A 15,996-nucleotide genomic window follows, 5' to 3' on the forward strand; every position below is an offset into this window, starting at 1 on the left:
CACCTACGGCAACCAACAGCCATCAGCATGTAGGACTACCCTATGGTGTTAGAGTTTCGAAGTCTGAGGTGATGGAGACATATTTGAATCTGTTTGGAAAATTCAGAGTGCTCACACCTCTTAGAAAAATGTACTTTCACGCCAACATATTATCGATTATTTAGACAACAAAACTGTTTGCTCAGATTGATAAAGCGGAAAATTTACCAAGAATTTTTAAAGTTGTGTAACTTGGGTCATTGTTCAACGTTTTTGCGATGCGAACCTCCTAAAAGTGCTGTAATATTTAACATGACTTCATAACAAATGAAATTGTCACAATCCATGGATGTTAAGTCAAAACTTTAATGTTTTGTAATTTATTATTATTATTATTTTAAAAACGGATATGAATTAGTCTTAAGATTGTTTAATTTGCAAGGATTTAGTCAGGCTATTCAGATTTATTTTAGAGCTTTTACAAGTGTTTATCTGTTTTCTTTAATTAGCAAAAAAAAAGATACTAATAAGTGCAATAGATAAATTTATGTATTTTGTCTGTATAAGTGTAAGATATAAGCATCCTCAAGTATTTGCTTTATGTTTTGTACATATAGGTATCGGGTGTGAGTGAGATAAGAAAAGTGATTTTAAAAACAAACAAGGGTTTTTTCTCTTATTGCAAATATTGCATCTGATCGCTAGAAATGATATGAGTAGCATTTTATTATTTTCGCGTTGGTCTTAAAGCACACAGAAAACTCCAAATAATCGGTTCGGTGGACATTGTTCAATTTGAAATTTCTCAACAACATTTTTTTTAAACACACATCGTCTTGACTCGTAATCAAAGCCACATTTTTCGGTTTCATTTAAAGACCCACATTAGAAAACTTGAATGTCATTTTACCTGCCGACCTTGGACCACTATCGGACCAGTATCACCTATCTAGAGAAATTTAGGGCGCCCTAAACCAAACCCGGAACGTCAGTATCATCAGCGCATTCGACCAAGCTACAGTCAAAACAAACATTTCAGTATACAATCGTTTGTTGATAGTGAAGATTATAGAGTGCAAGGTAATTATTTATCTTATCTATTTTTTTTAAAACGACCAGTATTAAACGAACAAACATTACGACAGCAGACATCATCATGAGCGATTCTTCAGAGCAAACGAACACAAACAATCAAGAAAATAAGGAAGATGTGACCGACAACGGTTCAAACACTAACCCGGAGGACGCCTCAGAGCAGCCGGCGCTAAACCGGAAGAAGCGGCACATATTTGATGTTCCAGTCAGACCGAATGTGGGACTGGATGGAGAAGAAACAGAAGAATTTAATTAAAGATCAAGTATTTATACTAAATCTGTGTGTTCTACATTATAACTATTATATTTTTTTATTGCGTTAATAAGCATGTACGTGTGAAAGTATTGTATTTTACTATAAACATTTGTACAACTACATATATATGTAACTGTAATTGTTAATTGCCACATGAAACTTGAAATACATGTTTTAAAATATTTGTTGTGGAGTATAATTTTTTATTATCAAAGATTCAACGAACAGAACTAGACTTATAAATCACTACGCACTTCACTTGTGTTTCAGATATTGATAATTCTGTCTAAACTGATTCATATTCCTCTTGACCGATAAATTTCATTCTATAGTTTCATTCGAAAGGTTCTACTGCCTGTCCTTCCAAATCTACGTTGGTTCTATCAGGTACATCAAAGGTTTGTCGTTTTCTCCTGCTTAATTGAGTACGGTTTTCCTCTAAACCGGCCTCTGTCGGGTCAGTATTGGCTTCAGAAAATGCAGTTTCTTCACCGTTGTCACACATCGTAATAACCTTCCACCTGAGTTTTCGATTTAACAGTTTTTTACCGACTAAAACCCCTTATTACAAAGGTGAGTAAATATAGGCAGGTTGAAGAATTTCAGTTTCGTTAAATATTTACGTTGGAGGAGGTCTGGAATTTTAAGTTAATAATAGTATTTTCCGCGGTGTTGAATGTCCCTGAAAAGTAATAAATTTTTTTTGCGGCGTTTTTAAAGGAAGATAAGTTTTATTGGATGGTAAATATTTAAAAGGCGAACTCTTTTTAAGGTAAGAATGCGTAGGAATCTAGTCAGTAGGCTGCCAAACGTCGAAAAGGCCGGTCATCATGAGTGATAATTCTGAGACCTGTGACACGAATGTACCGTCTAATGAAGCCGAAGATCAAAAATCTTCTACCAAAAAGGTGCTAATTCGGAAAAAGAGGCAAATATTTGATGGACCGGATAGACCCAACGCTGGATTGGGAGGCAATGAAGAAACAGAATTTACGTAAACGTGTTTATTTCTTGTACTAATTGTAACCGCAGTGTATGCACTAATGCCACAAATAAATGGTTAAACGATTCACTTTGTTTCATTTTTGTAAATCTAACCACTTTTTGGGCGATTATTGTCTTTCGATGGAAGTATAATGACCGGATTTTTCTGTGAACACACCAATGCACAATCAGTTGTATTTTAAATAGTGATAATTCACTGAACTCAAGTTGGCTGCAAAAATCTGTTGAAAGATAAAGTTCGTCTCGTAGTTTTATTCGTATGATTCTTTTATCTTGCCGTCAAAACCTAAGTGGGTTCTGTTAGGTACATCACAGCCATGCTATTTTCTTTCGTTTTCTCACCTGATTAGTATAAGCTAAGTTCAAAATCTAAGCTTTGATTAAAAAAATAAAGTACTTTTAGATAATGTACCCTGGCCCTAGCCAAAAAACTAATATACCTAATAATAAAATTTCTATTAGTAAGAAGATGAAAATGTTAACAATAATAATAATTACATAGAGATAAACACTGAATCTAATCAAATGTTGATTAATTTGATTTTTTGTCTGCAGGCCCTGCATAGAGGAAGGAGAATACCCATTTGGAATATTTTTTGACTTAAGCAAAGCTGTTGACACTATTTCTCATGATAAGCTTTTAAGAACGGACATGTTATCCAGGCGGTATTGCCATAAACATGTATAGAAAAACAAACTAAGTATATAAAAAATATATAATCAGATATGTTAGAAGGAAAGTTAGGTGTGCCACAAAGGTCTACAATAGGCCCCATTTTGTTTAACGTTACATCTATGACTTGAGCACAAGTCTAGGAACTAAAGAACTACAACACTATCTGAAAATAATTGAATAGTCATGGTATCCGCTGTAGACGACATCAAGCTACAACGAAAAGGTAATGAAATGTCCGAAAATATGTCGAATTCTTTAAATTCAATCATTAGAACTGGTTATATAGACTTAATAAAATCCGAAATGATTTCAAATATGACAGAAGTTCAAAATATTTAAATATAAATTGAATCTCCATCTAGTCAAAATGACTTTGTATTTTATGGAGCTTTCATTAATGTTTGATTTTTAGTAGGCTATTGATTTTTGAAGTCAGTAGTAGTTCTTGCACACCACTGTGCACTATTTAACCTAAAATTTTAATACATCAAAAACAACAATATACGGCTTTGACATCAAACGTCAAATTGAAATTGACAATCTTACAAATAAGGTGTTTGCTCTACTAGGTATCAAACAATTATAAAAGATCTGTATAAGAAAATTTTTGTGATGTAGTGTTTTTTATAAGTTATATGTGATTGGAGTTGTACATTTTGTAATAGTATATATAAAATGTAGACGTTTCAGAAAATATCACTGACTTACTTTAATGTGCAATATATATTTACATGGTTGGCAAAATCAGATGTAAAGTTTCTATTATTTTGAAATATCAATATAAGTTAGTAATAATAACGTATAGCAGATGGATACAAAAATTGGATATAACTAAATAGTTATCTTGTATTTCAAGAACAAAAACTACCGTAAATTCAGTGAAAAATCAATGGATAATTTTAACAGTAGAATTTTTTACGGTGGTAATGATAAGTTACCGAAAAGTAATAAACTCTTTTGGCGGCGTTTTTAAAGGAAGATAATTTTTATTATATCGTCAGTATATAAAAGGCGAACCATTTTTAAGGCAAGTATGCGCAGAAATATAGTCACTAGATCGCCAAACGACCAAAAGGGTGATATCATGAGTGATAATTCTGAAAAGTGTGACACCAATCCTTCGTTTAATGAAGCTGAAAATCAAGAGTGTTCTGAAGAAAAGGTGTTAGTTCGACCAAAAAGAGAACTAATCGATGTACCGGATAGACCCAACATTGGATGTGATGGCATGCAAATACAACCATTTGGCGAAAATGACAACTAATCGATACACCGAACAGATCCAGCATTGGATATGATGGCAGGAAAGAAGCAGCATTTACATAAATATGTTTACCTTTTTGTATTACTTGTAACCTTATTATAATCATTAACGCTATAAATAAGTGGTTAAACAATTCATTTTGTTTCATTTTTGTAAATCTAAACACTTTTTGGGTGATTATTTTTCGCTGAAAGCAAAATAACCGGACCTTGCTATGTCCATACCAATGCACAATTTTAAATAGTGATAATTCACTGGACTCAAATTGGCTGCGTACTCCTGTTGAAGGATAAAATTCGTTCCGTAATTTTGTTTGAATGATTCTAGTGTATTTTTGCCAAAATCTTTTTTGCTTCTAATGATCATTTTCATCTGATTCCTCATCTGGGTAGTAACAGCTAAGTTCAAAATATAGGTTTTTCTTCAAAAAAGTAAGATTCTTTCAATACACCTTGATCCTCGTCAAAAAGATGAAAATTTTAACAATAATATTAATTACACAAAGATAAACAGTGAATCCAATCAAATGTTGATGAATTTATTTTTTTTTGCCTGCAGGTTCTGGATAAAGAAAGGAATACTTTGTGACTTGAGCAAAGTTTTAACACTGTTTCTCATGATAAGCTTTTGGACAAACTGTAAAGCTATGGCATTTGGGGTATAGGTCCCAAATCGTAAATTTTGCACACGTGGCAATATGTGGTAAATAAATATTTGGATGCGAAACAAATTGTACACAAATATATCATCGGATAAGTTAGAAGTAAAGTTAAGAGCCACAAGCGTTTATACTAGACCCTATTTTGTTTATATGTTGCACTTGAGCACAATCCTACGAACTACAGTAAATACAATGCTACATGAAAATGATACAACAGTCGTGCTATCCGCTGCAAACTCTATGAAGCTATGCGAAAAACATAATGAAGTGTCCAAAAACATGTCGAGTTGGTTTAATTTTAACAACCTATATCTAAACGATCAAAAAGCGAAACCTATCAGATTGTATCAAAATAATGTAAGTTTGACCTAGATAAGGTTACGTTTTCTTTTCTTGATTCTCAATTAAGTAAATCTACAAATGTTTTTTTTTTTTGGAGTGATTTTAGATGAAAAGCTTAGCTGGGGAGCACATTACAGTAAACTAATAGAAAATAAGTCAAAAAGTTGGTTGTTCTTACGTGGTAGGAGAGAGATATTAAACACCAACCATCTGTTAATGATATACTTACTATGGTTAAGTAGATTCACGACTAAGATAGGGTATATATTTTTGAGGAAGGGTATGTTTATAAATGTTGTTGTACATAAATCAACGTAAGTTTATGAGTAATAAAGAAATATAAAAAAAAACTAGTCGAAGCTTATTTCGACAGAACTTCCCTAGCTCCTGAAGTACAGGTCCAACAAATTCCACTTTTTGAAAAATATATATTTTGGTTATCAAAATCAGAAATTATGTTTATGTGATTTTGAACATACTCGCGATTTTATTACAGCAGAACGGGTCACTTTTTCTTTATTTTATAAGTCATGTATAACAATAGCATATAATAGATTATAGAAAAATCGGATACAATTAGTTATCTTTTATTTCTGAAAAAAATAAAACTACCGTAAATTCAGTGAAAAATCAGTGGATAACATGACTTTAATAGTAGTATTTTTCGCAATGATAAGTTACTGAAAAGTAATAAACTCTTTTGGCGGCGTTTTTAAAGGAAGATAATTTTTATTGTATCGCCAGTATATAAAAAACGTACTAATATTAAGGTAAGTATGCGCAGAAATATAGTCACTAGATCGCCAAACGTCCAAAAGGGTATTATCATGAGTGATAATTCTGAAATGTGTGACACAAATACTTCGCCTAATGAAGTTGAAAATCAAGAGTCCTCTGAAGAAAAAGTGTTAGTTCGGCCAAAAAGAGAACTAATCGATGTACCGGATAGACCCAACATTGGATGTGATGGCATGCAAGTACAACCATTTGGCGAAAATGACAACTAATCGATACACCGAACAGATCCAGCATTGGATATGATGGCAAGAAAGCAGCAGGATTTACATAAATATGTTTACCTTTTTGTATTACTTGTAACCATATTATAATCATTAATGCTATAAATAAGTGGTTAAACAATTCACTTTGTTTCATTTTTAAACACTCTTTGGGTGATTATTTTTCGCTGAAAGCAAAATGACCGGACTTTTCCATGTCCATATCAATGCACAATTTTAAATAGTGATAATTCACTGAACTCAAATTGGCTGCGTACTCCTGTTGAAGGATAAAATTCGTCCCGTAATTTTGTTTGAATGATTCTAGTGTATTTTTGCCAAAATCTTTGTTGGTTCTGATGATCATTTTCATCTGATTTCTCATCTGGGTAGTAACAGCTAAGTTCAAAATATAGGTTTTTCTTCAACAAAGTAAGATTCTTTCAATACACCTTGATCCTCGTCAAAAAACCGAAAAGTAATGTACAATACAATAAAGTAATACTAATAAAATTTCTATTAGCAAGAAGATGAAAATTTTAACAATAATATTAATCACACAGAGATAAACAGTTGATCCAATCAAATGTTGATGAATTTGTTTTTTTTTTGCCTGCAGGTTCTGCATAAAGAAAGGAATATTTTGTGACTTGAGCAAAGTTTTAACACTGTTTCTCATGATAAGCTTTTGGACAAACTGTAAAGCTATGGCATTTGGGGTATAGGTCCCAAATCGTAAATTTTGCACACGTGGCAATATGTGGTAAATAAATATTTGGATGCGAAACAAATTGTACACAAATATATCATCGGATAAGTTAGAAGTAAAGTTAAGAGCCACAAGCGTTTATACTAGACCCTATTTTGTTTATATGTTGCACTTGAGCACAATCCTACGAACTACAGTAAATACAATGCTACATGAAAATGATACAACAGTCGTGCTATCCGCTGCAAACTCTATGAAGCCATGCGAAAAACATAATGAATTGTCCAAAAACATGTCGAGTTGGTTTAATTTTAACAACCTATATCTAAACGATCAAAAAGCGAAACCTATCAGATTGTATCAAAATAATGTAAGTTTGACCTAGATAAGGTTACGTTTTCTTTTCTTGATTCTCAATTAAGTAAATCTACAAATGTTTTTTTTTTGGAGTGATTTTAGATGAAAAGCTTAGCTGGGGAGCACATTACAGTAAACTAATAGAAAATAAGTCAAAAAGTTGGTTGTTCTTACGTGGTAGGAGAGAGATATTAAATATCAACCATCTGTTAATGATATACTTACTATGGTTAAGTAGATTCACGACTAAGATAGGGTATATATTTTTGAGGAAGGGTATGTTTATAAATGTTGTTGTACATAAATCAACGTAAGTTTATGAGTAATAAAGAAATATAAAAAAAACTAGTCGAAGCTTATTTTGACCGAACTTCCCTAGCTCCTGAAGTACAGGTCCAACAAATTCCACTTTTTGAAAAATATAGATTTTGGTTATCAAAATCAGAAATTATGTTTATGTGATTTTGAACATACTCGCGATTTTATTACAGCAGAACGGGTCACTTTTTCTTTATTTTATAAGTCATGTATAATAATAGCATATAATAGATTATAGAAAAATCGGATACAATTAGTTATCTTGTATTTCTGAAAAAAATGAAACTACCGTAAATTCAGTGAAAAATCAGTGGATAACATGACTTTAATAGTAGTATTTTTCGCAATGATAAGTTACCGAAAAGTAATAAACTCTTTTGGCGGCGTTTTTAAAGGAAGATAATTTTTATTGTATCGTCAGTATATAAAAGGCGAACCATTTTTAAGGCAAGTATGCGCAGAAATATAGTCACTAGATCGCCAAACAACCAAAAGGGTGATATCATGAGTGATAATTCTGAAAAGTGTGACACCAATACTTCGCCTAATGAAGCTGAAAATCAAGAGTCTTCTGAAGAAAAGGTGTTAGTTCGACCAAAAAGAGAACTAATCGATGTACCGGATAGACCCAACATTGGATGTGATGGCAAGGAAGTAGTACCATTTGGTGAAAAAGACAACTAATCGATACACCGAACAGATCCAACATTGGATGTGGTGGCAAGAAAGTACCAGTATTTACATAAACGTGTTTACCTTTTTGTATTACTTGTATCCGGATTGTAATCACTAATGCTATAATTAAATGGTTAAACGATTCACATTGTTTCATTTTGTGTCAATCTAATAATTTTTTAGGTGAGTTGGAAGTTTAATGAAACGGACTTTTTCGTGTCTATGCAATGCACTTCAATTGTTTTTTAAATATTGATAATTCTGTTAAAATGAACTCAATTTCGTAGTTTCATTCGAGCTTAGTTTTGTCAGGTAGATCAAAGACTAGGATCTGGTTTATAGAAACCGAAATTAAAGTTAATTCGCTGTTAACTTTTAATTGAGGTCCGTTGCTAGGCGACGTGCATGTTTTAACCAATCACGAGCTCCCATTCCACATTTTAATCCAGTGTTAAATTAATCGAGGATTAAATATTTAATTCACCTTTCTATAAACCGGCCCTAGGTGTTTTCTTCTGATTAAGCTTTCGTCCTATTTTAAATACATGTGGAACCCCATCACAATTCCAATAGTTACATTTAAAAACATTAAATCTATAGCTTTAAAAAAGTATCTTACGAGTTAACAAACTTGAGACCAGAGAACCTCCATATTTGTATTCCAGTCTGCAGTTTTTAATAAAAAACATTACAAACTTAACGAAATTTTGAGGTCAATTTAAACGGACGCATTCATGTATTTTTTTAGAAGGAGCTGCAATGGTTTGCGTGTTGAAAGAAGATCTTAAGAAAAGTTTCAGGTTTCTTGTGGTATTATTTAAAAGGCTAAAAAATCCGCGAGTGAGGTAAATAACTTCCGAAACTGTGTTCCAATACGAATTCGAAAATCGAACATTTTACAAACTGTGCTATCAGCTACCACGCATGATAACAAATTTCCCTCTACTTTAGCTATCTAGAGAAATTTTGGGGTGCCCTAAACTGCACTCGGAACGTCAGTAGCAGCCGCACATTCGACCAGACTACAGTCAAAACAAATATTTCAGTACACAATCGTTTGTTGATTATTATTGAAGATTCTAAAGTGAAAGGTAATAATTTTATCTTAAGTACTTATTTAGTTTTATTTGAAACGATCAATATTAACCACCAAGCATTACGACAGCAGACAGCATAATGAGTGATTGTTCAGAGCAGACAAACACAAACACTGAAGAAAACAGCGAAGATATGACTGACGATTCCAACAGTTCAAACATTAACCCAGAGAACGAAGCAGGTTCAAAACAGCCAACACGAAACCGGGTCAAACGGCAAATATTTGATACTGAAAACAGACCGAATGCGGGGCTGGATGGAGCCGAAAAAGAAGAATTTAAGTAGAGACTAATTATGTTGTTAATCTATGTTCTATATTAACTATAATCATTATACAGCGTGTTATTGAAAGGTGCGTACAAAATAAAATCGGCATTTAGTCTCGAAGTATGGGTGCTAAAAGTAAAAAAAGTTCAGGTAAAAGTGTTCTTCTTTTGGAGATAAAAATTTTTAAAACTTATGTCCAAATTCGTTGTACGCCTTTGATAAAAAGATCATCTTTCGTTTCTATAGCAACAACTTTTGACAAAAATTTTATTGTTACAGTTCTAAAAAGGTTGGATAAGGGTTAATTTTCCCCTTATAATTTTGATAACACAAAATAAGTTTTTCAGACTTCTTAGACTTCGCCAATAACTGTCAATTTTGTTGTACGTACCTTTCAATTACACCCTGTATTTAATACTTGCTAGATGTAACTAGAAATATATTTTTTAAAATCGGTAGCTAGTTACGTTTTCCTAGAAGTGTTAAGTTCGTCTCCGCTCTCTAACCCGAAGGTCTTCTTTCTTATCTTAAACTGTGACTAAAATATCGAAGAATGTGTAGGACTTTAGTGTTTTTACTGTTTCGAAGGAATGTTTATAGCCTAAATTGTGGTTGGAAAAATCTGAATTAGTGTTTGTTATGTCTGAATTTGAGTATTGTGTTCATTAATTCACAAGTTGATTTTTTACTTGTGCACTTTGCACTTTTTCATTAGTATTAAAAGGCAGAATATTCAAAATTAGGCCGTTATTGTTTGTAATAGATCTATGTGTAAAAAATGATATTAAACATTTATATATTGTGTCAAGTCAGTGCTTTGGTGATTGTTATAATTTGATTTCGGTAGTCAGGATTACGACTATTTTTTCGCAAATTGGAATTTTTGGGTGCTTAAACTTGTGAGTATAATGAGAAATTGTATTTTTTCTAGAAATTTTGACATTCATTTTTCAACAGACTGATACGAACTTTAAGATTTTGCAAAGTAAGTTCGTTCACAGATATTGTCAGGGCTAGAAATTTGTTGCACACAACTTTAGGTAAAAAAACCATTTTTTAATAAAATTTATGGAAAACTTGACACTGATATTTTATTATTGAAACGTTGTAAAGAAAGTGAAATGAATGAACAACAGAAATTAAGGCAAATATTTTCTGAAATTCTTGACATTATAATTAATCAAATACAAATTAGATTTTCTAGCATAGAAATATTACACATTTTTGACGTGATTAATGTTTCTAAAAATCCATTTATTGTCAAAAAAATTCCATGTAGACTCAAAAACGAAAGTACGACAATATATTTTTTTCGATATTTAGATATTCGAGCATTTTGTGCCTTGCCTCGTTAGTTTCCCAACTCTGCTTGTTTTCTAAATGCACTCCAGACCAAATATAAACAAGCGTGTTTTCGCAATATAATGCTTCAAATCATAGACAGTGGCGGAGAATGCGTGATTAATGAATTCAGAATAACTAGCTCTACAGGATTTATATGGATATTTGATTTCGACTAACACTGCTGGATAAAACTGAATAATAATACGATAGCTTTCTGAATGATATTATGAAATTCAGATTTACATTTTGTGATGGCACAATAATACATTGGTAAGCGAGGAAGGATAATTGGATAGTTCAGCTGGTAGAATACCCGCCCGGCAAGTAGGAGACGTGGGTTCGAATGTCTCTCTAGTTGTACATTTATTTTTCTTTACTTATCAAACTGTTGAAGGAAAATTCTGCCAAACAACAACGGATGTTATATTTTATTACTATTTTTTGTAATTTTTTATTATTATAACTATTAAAATATCACAGATTTTAAATGTAAATTTTACCTGAATAACCTCATTTTCTTTTACATTTTCCTGGAATTTTCACCCCATTTCAAAATTTACTCTTTTCATAGAGAGAGACCGAAAGATGGCATATGGAACGAATAAATTAAAACTCCAAACATTATCACATCTAATCTAAAATTCTGAAGTTTGTAAACAACGCATTTTTTTTTTAATGTAGCAAAGACTTCAATAATATCCGTGACTTGTTTTAATATGTATTATTCGTATATTATAACAAATTTCGGTTCAGGTTACAACTAGTTATCTCGTATTTTTGGAACAAAAGCTAAGTACCGTAAATTCAGTGAAAACACAATGGATAACATGTCAATAATAATGTTAGTATTTTTGATGATGTTAAAGATATGTCCCGAAAAGTAATAAACTCTTTTTGCGGTATTTTGAAAGGAAGGTAATTCTGAAAAATGTAACATGGACACTCCATCTGATGAAGCCGTAGATCAGGAATCCCCTATCGAAAAGGTGTAAGTCCGGCAAAAAAGACAAACATGATACACCGGATAGATACAACACTTCATGTGACGGCAAAGAAGTACCAGAATTTACATAAACGTGTTTACCTTTTGTATTACTTTCAATCATATTGTCAACACTAGTGCCACCAATAAACCGTTAAACGATTCACATTGTTTCATTTTCGTCAATCTCATCACGTTTCTTAAGCGACTGCCTTTTTTGAAAGTTTAACGACCAAAACTTTTCCGTGTCTATATTTAAAAATTACTTTCACACTTTTCTGTGGATTTCCCACATCACAATGAGAAAATAATCATTACGTTGCTTTTCTCTAAACAAGCGTTGACGCAGGTGCTAAATATTTACAAGTCCACCCTGTCTGAAGCACCGCATTATATAAACCGCTAAAAACAATAAACCATTACCGAGAAATAATATAATCCACCTTCAACTTTGTTAAATACAATCGAATTCCTATGAAACTCGACAGAAGTCTTTGAACGATTTCCAAATATGAATCAATAATCAAACAAATACGCCTTGAAAGCGGATTTATATTATGTTGTGTCGTATATTTAGAGGTTTGTTACTTCTTATTTAAGTGAATGAAAGATGTTCGGTGCTCATTGTTGATTTATTTTTGACGACTGGTGCGACGAAACAATGGTGATGTGCGACGGCAGCAATCAAGATTCTCAAACTGATAGTAATCAGAATTCCGAAACAAGTAATAATGGGCAGGTACAACAAACAAAGAAGCCGGATGAAGAATATATTCGAGTAAAAAAGCAAGCATTTGACGTTCCCACCAGAACGAATGTGGCAGTAGATGGTAAAGAAGTGCGAGAGTTTAAATAAATCTTAAATATTGTAAGTAAAACAAATATCAAATTTTTATTTTCATATGCAGTGAACATGTTATTTGCAGTTTATGGTTAGTCAAATATACTTTGGTCTTACAAGTAACAACACTGGTAGGCTATTTATACGTCGTCGATATGTAATATAAATAAAATTTTATCCAAGGAAAGCAAATTGTGTTTTCATTGACAATACACCAGCAGTGTCTATAAAGGATTGGTCTACTAAAGTACCTACTGACTTTTGCCGTCTTGTTAAAAACAAGAGTATTAAACATAAATTTCGTCTATGCTGTTCCTGCTACTTAATGTACTTACATTATTTGCTACCGATCACTTATTTATGTGTGCTATTAAATATTTAAAATTTTATTTACTTATTTTGTATTTGTTTGCACCGTTTTTATCTATTTGCGCACCGGAGTTTTCTGTTTATAATGATAAATCACTGGAATCATTTTTCTTGTTGTTAAATTCTATTATCTTCTATTTACAAATTGTTGATAATAACTGTAGTTTGCACATGGTTATGATTACGTACGTAATGTATTAAGGGTCCTCTATTTTATTCAATATTGATGATAAAAGTATAAAGGATGAGGATGATAGGAAGAACTAATTGAACAAATGGCAAAAACATCACCATTTAAGTCTAAATAATAAAAATAGGTCTAATACTTTTTTATTCATTTAAATGAACGATGATGCATTTTCAGAACTGCGTATGTTACATACAACCTCCGGCGGTTGTATTGCGTTACTATGCACACTTTGCTCTCAAAAAAATTTAGTTTATTTTATCTGCTATTTTAAGTTTAACCCACTGTACATTTAAAGCTGTGATGTGACGCAGATGCGGTAGTGAGAAAGCTACCATGGCCGAACCTGAACAGTCTTCTAAAGAAAACGAACAAGCTGAAGCTAAAGATATAGAGCTATGTTTTGAACCAGAAAAGGAGAACCCAATAAATAATGAGCAGGGTTCAGACAAACCCGTACCAACTTTAGAATGCAGGATGTTCATCGATGTTCCTGAAAGAGGGGAAGTCGGTTTAGACGGAAGAACGGAAATAGAGTTTCAGTAAAATTATAATTTGTGATGTGAAGTGTTTTAAGCCATGTATGTATCATATTTTTTGTATAAATTATTTATCTTTGTCTAAAAAGAAATAGTTAATAAAAAAGGATTTCCCAAACTGTTTTGTTATATTTTTAAATAATAATCTTAATTTAGTCTTGGAATTTGGTTTGCATTTAAATTATATTTTGAACGAAAACTAAACATTTATTCAGTTATCCGCACGTATTATTCCAAAATGAAATTTAATGTGTTTTAAATAGCGTACGCAAATGACGTAAATTAGGAAAACATCCAATTTGTAAACGCAGAATTAGATTTTCACTTTCAAAGCACATTAATTAAATACATCAACTTCAATTTGAATGTCACTAAAGAACACAAATTTAAACATTATGTTTAAATTACAGCGGGAACTATTCATAATTTTATTTATATTTTTTTAACTTAAATATTCAACCATACACTAAATATAATATTCGGTTAGCAATTTATTTCAGTATTTTTTTAAGAAATCTTAAAATTTCCACTAATTTCTAAAACAGAATAATGTTATGATGTGCTTATTTTTAAAATGATGGTTTTTAATGGATGTTCAATTTAACAAATTTAATAAAAAAATGTCTCAATGATTTAGACAGTATTTTCTTATCTTCTCGAACATGATAATCATCGTGTTAAATTAATATGGCGTGAAATTTTCAAATATTTCAATGTTTAATTTGTGTAACATATAATCTGTCATTGTCTTCTGTGCAGTTTTTATTATATTTTTATAAATTATATGATACGGATTCCAAATACGGCAGAAATAAGTGATTCATAAACTACACGTTTGGGAGTAAAATTTAAAACCCATTTACTATGTTCAATCTCGAGGTAACGTTATCACATCAAATTTGACAACAATCGGTCCGGTAGTTTTGGAGATTATTTGTCTAAAAAATCGACACAGACGGCGAACAGACAGACAGACAAATAAACAGAGATGGAAACAGGAGACCTATTTTTGCGTACTGTAGGGGTCATGACACATTGAGAAAATATGACAGTGATACTTATGTTCGGAAAGTAAAAATTTAACAATTTTCGACAGGGAACAAAGAAATATTTATTGCAGAAGTCCAGATTTATGACGTTAAAAATTAACAGTAGTAATATAATTGTGTTTGCGTACCTGTTTCTATGACAATATATAGCAATTCTACATATCTCATCGTATATATAATTTATATTATTTACAGCTAAAACTAACATAGCACATATAAGTGTTCTAATCATTGTAAACGTCATTTACTTAGGCATCAAAATTCTTAAAAAAATATATCTCTGTAATTAAAAAAAAAATGTGGGTTTGCAATGCGCTAAATTAAGATTACCCCGTCAAGCTGAAAACAATGGCGTCTACACAAATTTAATAAATTGCAAATATCTGGAACATTATTATCTATGCTCTTACTGAGTTTTGTGTTTAGGTATCTCCAGCTTACATTTTCGCTTAGAATTAATGTATTTCCGGAATAAAGCTGCATTACGTTTAGTGTGAAGCCCATTAGAAGCAGCATAATAATGATAGTGATAATTGAAATTCAATTTTAATTAACATTAAAAGCAAAAACGTGGGCGAGGAATCTAACAACAGTCTGCAACGTCACAGGCGGATACGCTTACCGCTAAATCACTAAGAAGCTGTAAAAGAGTGCTTACATAATGAATATTGTCGGTGTTACCACTTATAATTTTTTTATTATCATTAGTCAGAGGTAATAATAAAAATATAGATGCATTATTAAACCACAAAGGAACATGTCACAATGCAAATTTCAAGCGATATTTACTTGGAAAAATTTTGAGATATAATCTTAAATTTTTCGAGGCAATAAACATACAAATTTTGTTTAGTGTGGACCATCCAGTTCACCGAAAATTTCGCAATATGGCGGCCAAGTGGCAGATGGAAACGGGCGACCTACTTTTATATATTCTAGATGCTATGAGATGTCGTTAGATGCACCCTCTTTCTTAATGTCCATG

At 31.8% G+C, this 15,996-nt stretch overlaps 1 protein-coding gene and 2 long non-coding RNA genes across 14 annotated transcripts in view; 2 read left to right on the plus strand and 1 right to left on the minus strand.

Moving 5' to 3' along the window:
* Window positions 1–15,996, minus strand: part of Glut1 (Glucose transporter 1) — a 337,838-nt gene that overhangs the window by 41,048 nt on the left and 280,794 nt on the right. The gene's annotated exons all lie outside the window — the stretch shown is intronic.
* LOC135134953 (uncharacterized) lies at window positions 641–2,399 on the plus strand. 3 transcript variants are annotated; one of them, XR_010281412.1, is made up of 4 exons: window positions 649–1,059; window positions 1,125–1,728; window positions 1,793–1,903; window positions 2,103–2,399. It is a non-coding gene; the product is annotated as an uncharacterized LOC135134953 (long non-coding RNA). The 3 variants fall into 3 exon arrangements; XR_010281411.1 differs by having other exon boundaries at window positions 641–1,059; window positions 1,125–1,903; XR_010281413.1 differs by lacking the exon at window positions 1,793–1,903 and having other exon boundaries at window positions 657–1,059.
* Window positions 9,340–10,781, plus strand: LOC135135286 (uncharacterized). Its single transcript, XR_010281485.1, has 2 exons — window positions 9,340–9,426; window positions 9,501–10,781. It is a non-coding gene; the product is annotated as an uncharacterized LOC135135286 (long non-coding RNA).

The sequence above is a fragment of the Zophobas morio genome, unplaced genomic scaffold, assembly GCF_036711695.1.
Source record: "Zophobas morio isolate AGI-343-1 ecotype UQ-CSIRO unplaced genomic scaffold, CSIRO_AGI_Zmor_V1 ptg000024l, whole genome shotgun sequence".
Taxonomy (NCBI): domain Eukaryota; kingdom Metazoa; phylum Arthropoda; class Insecta; order Coleoptera; family Tenebrionidae; genus Zophobas; species Zophobas morio.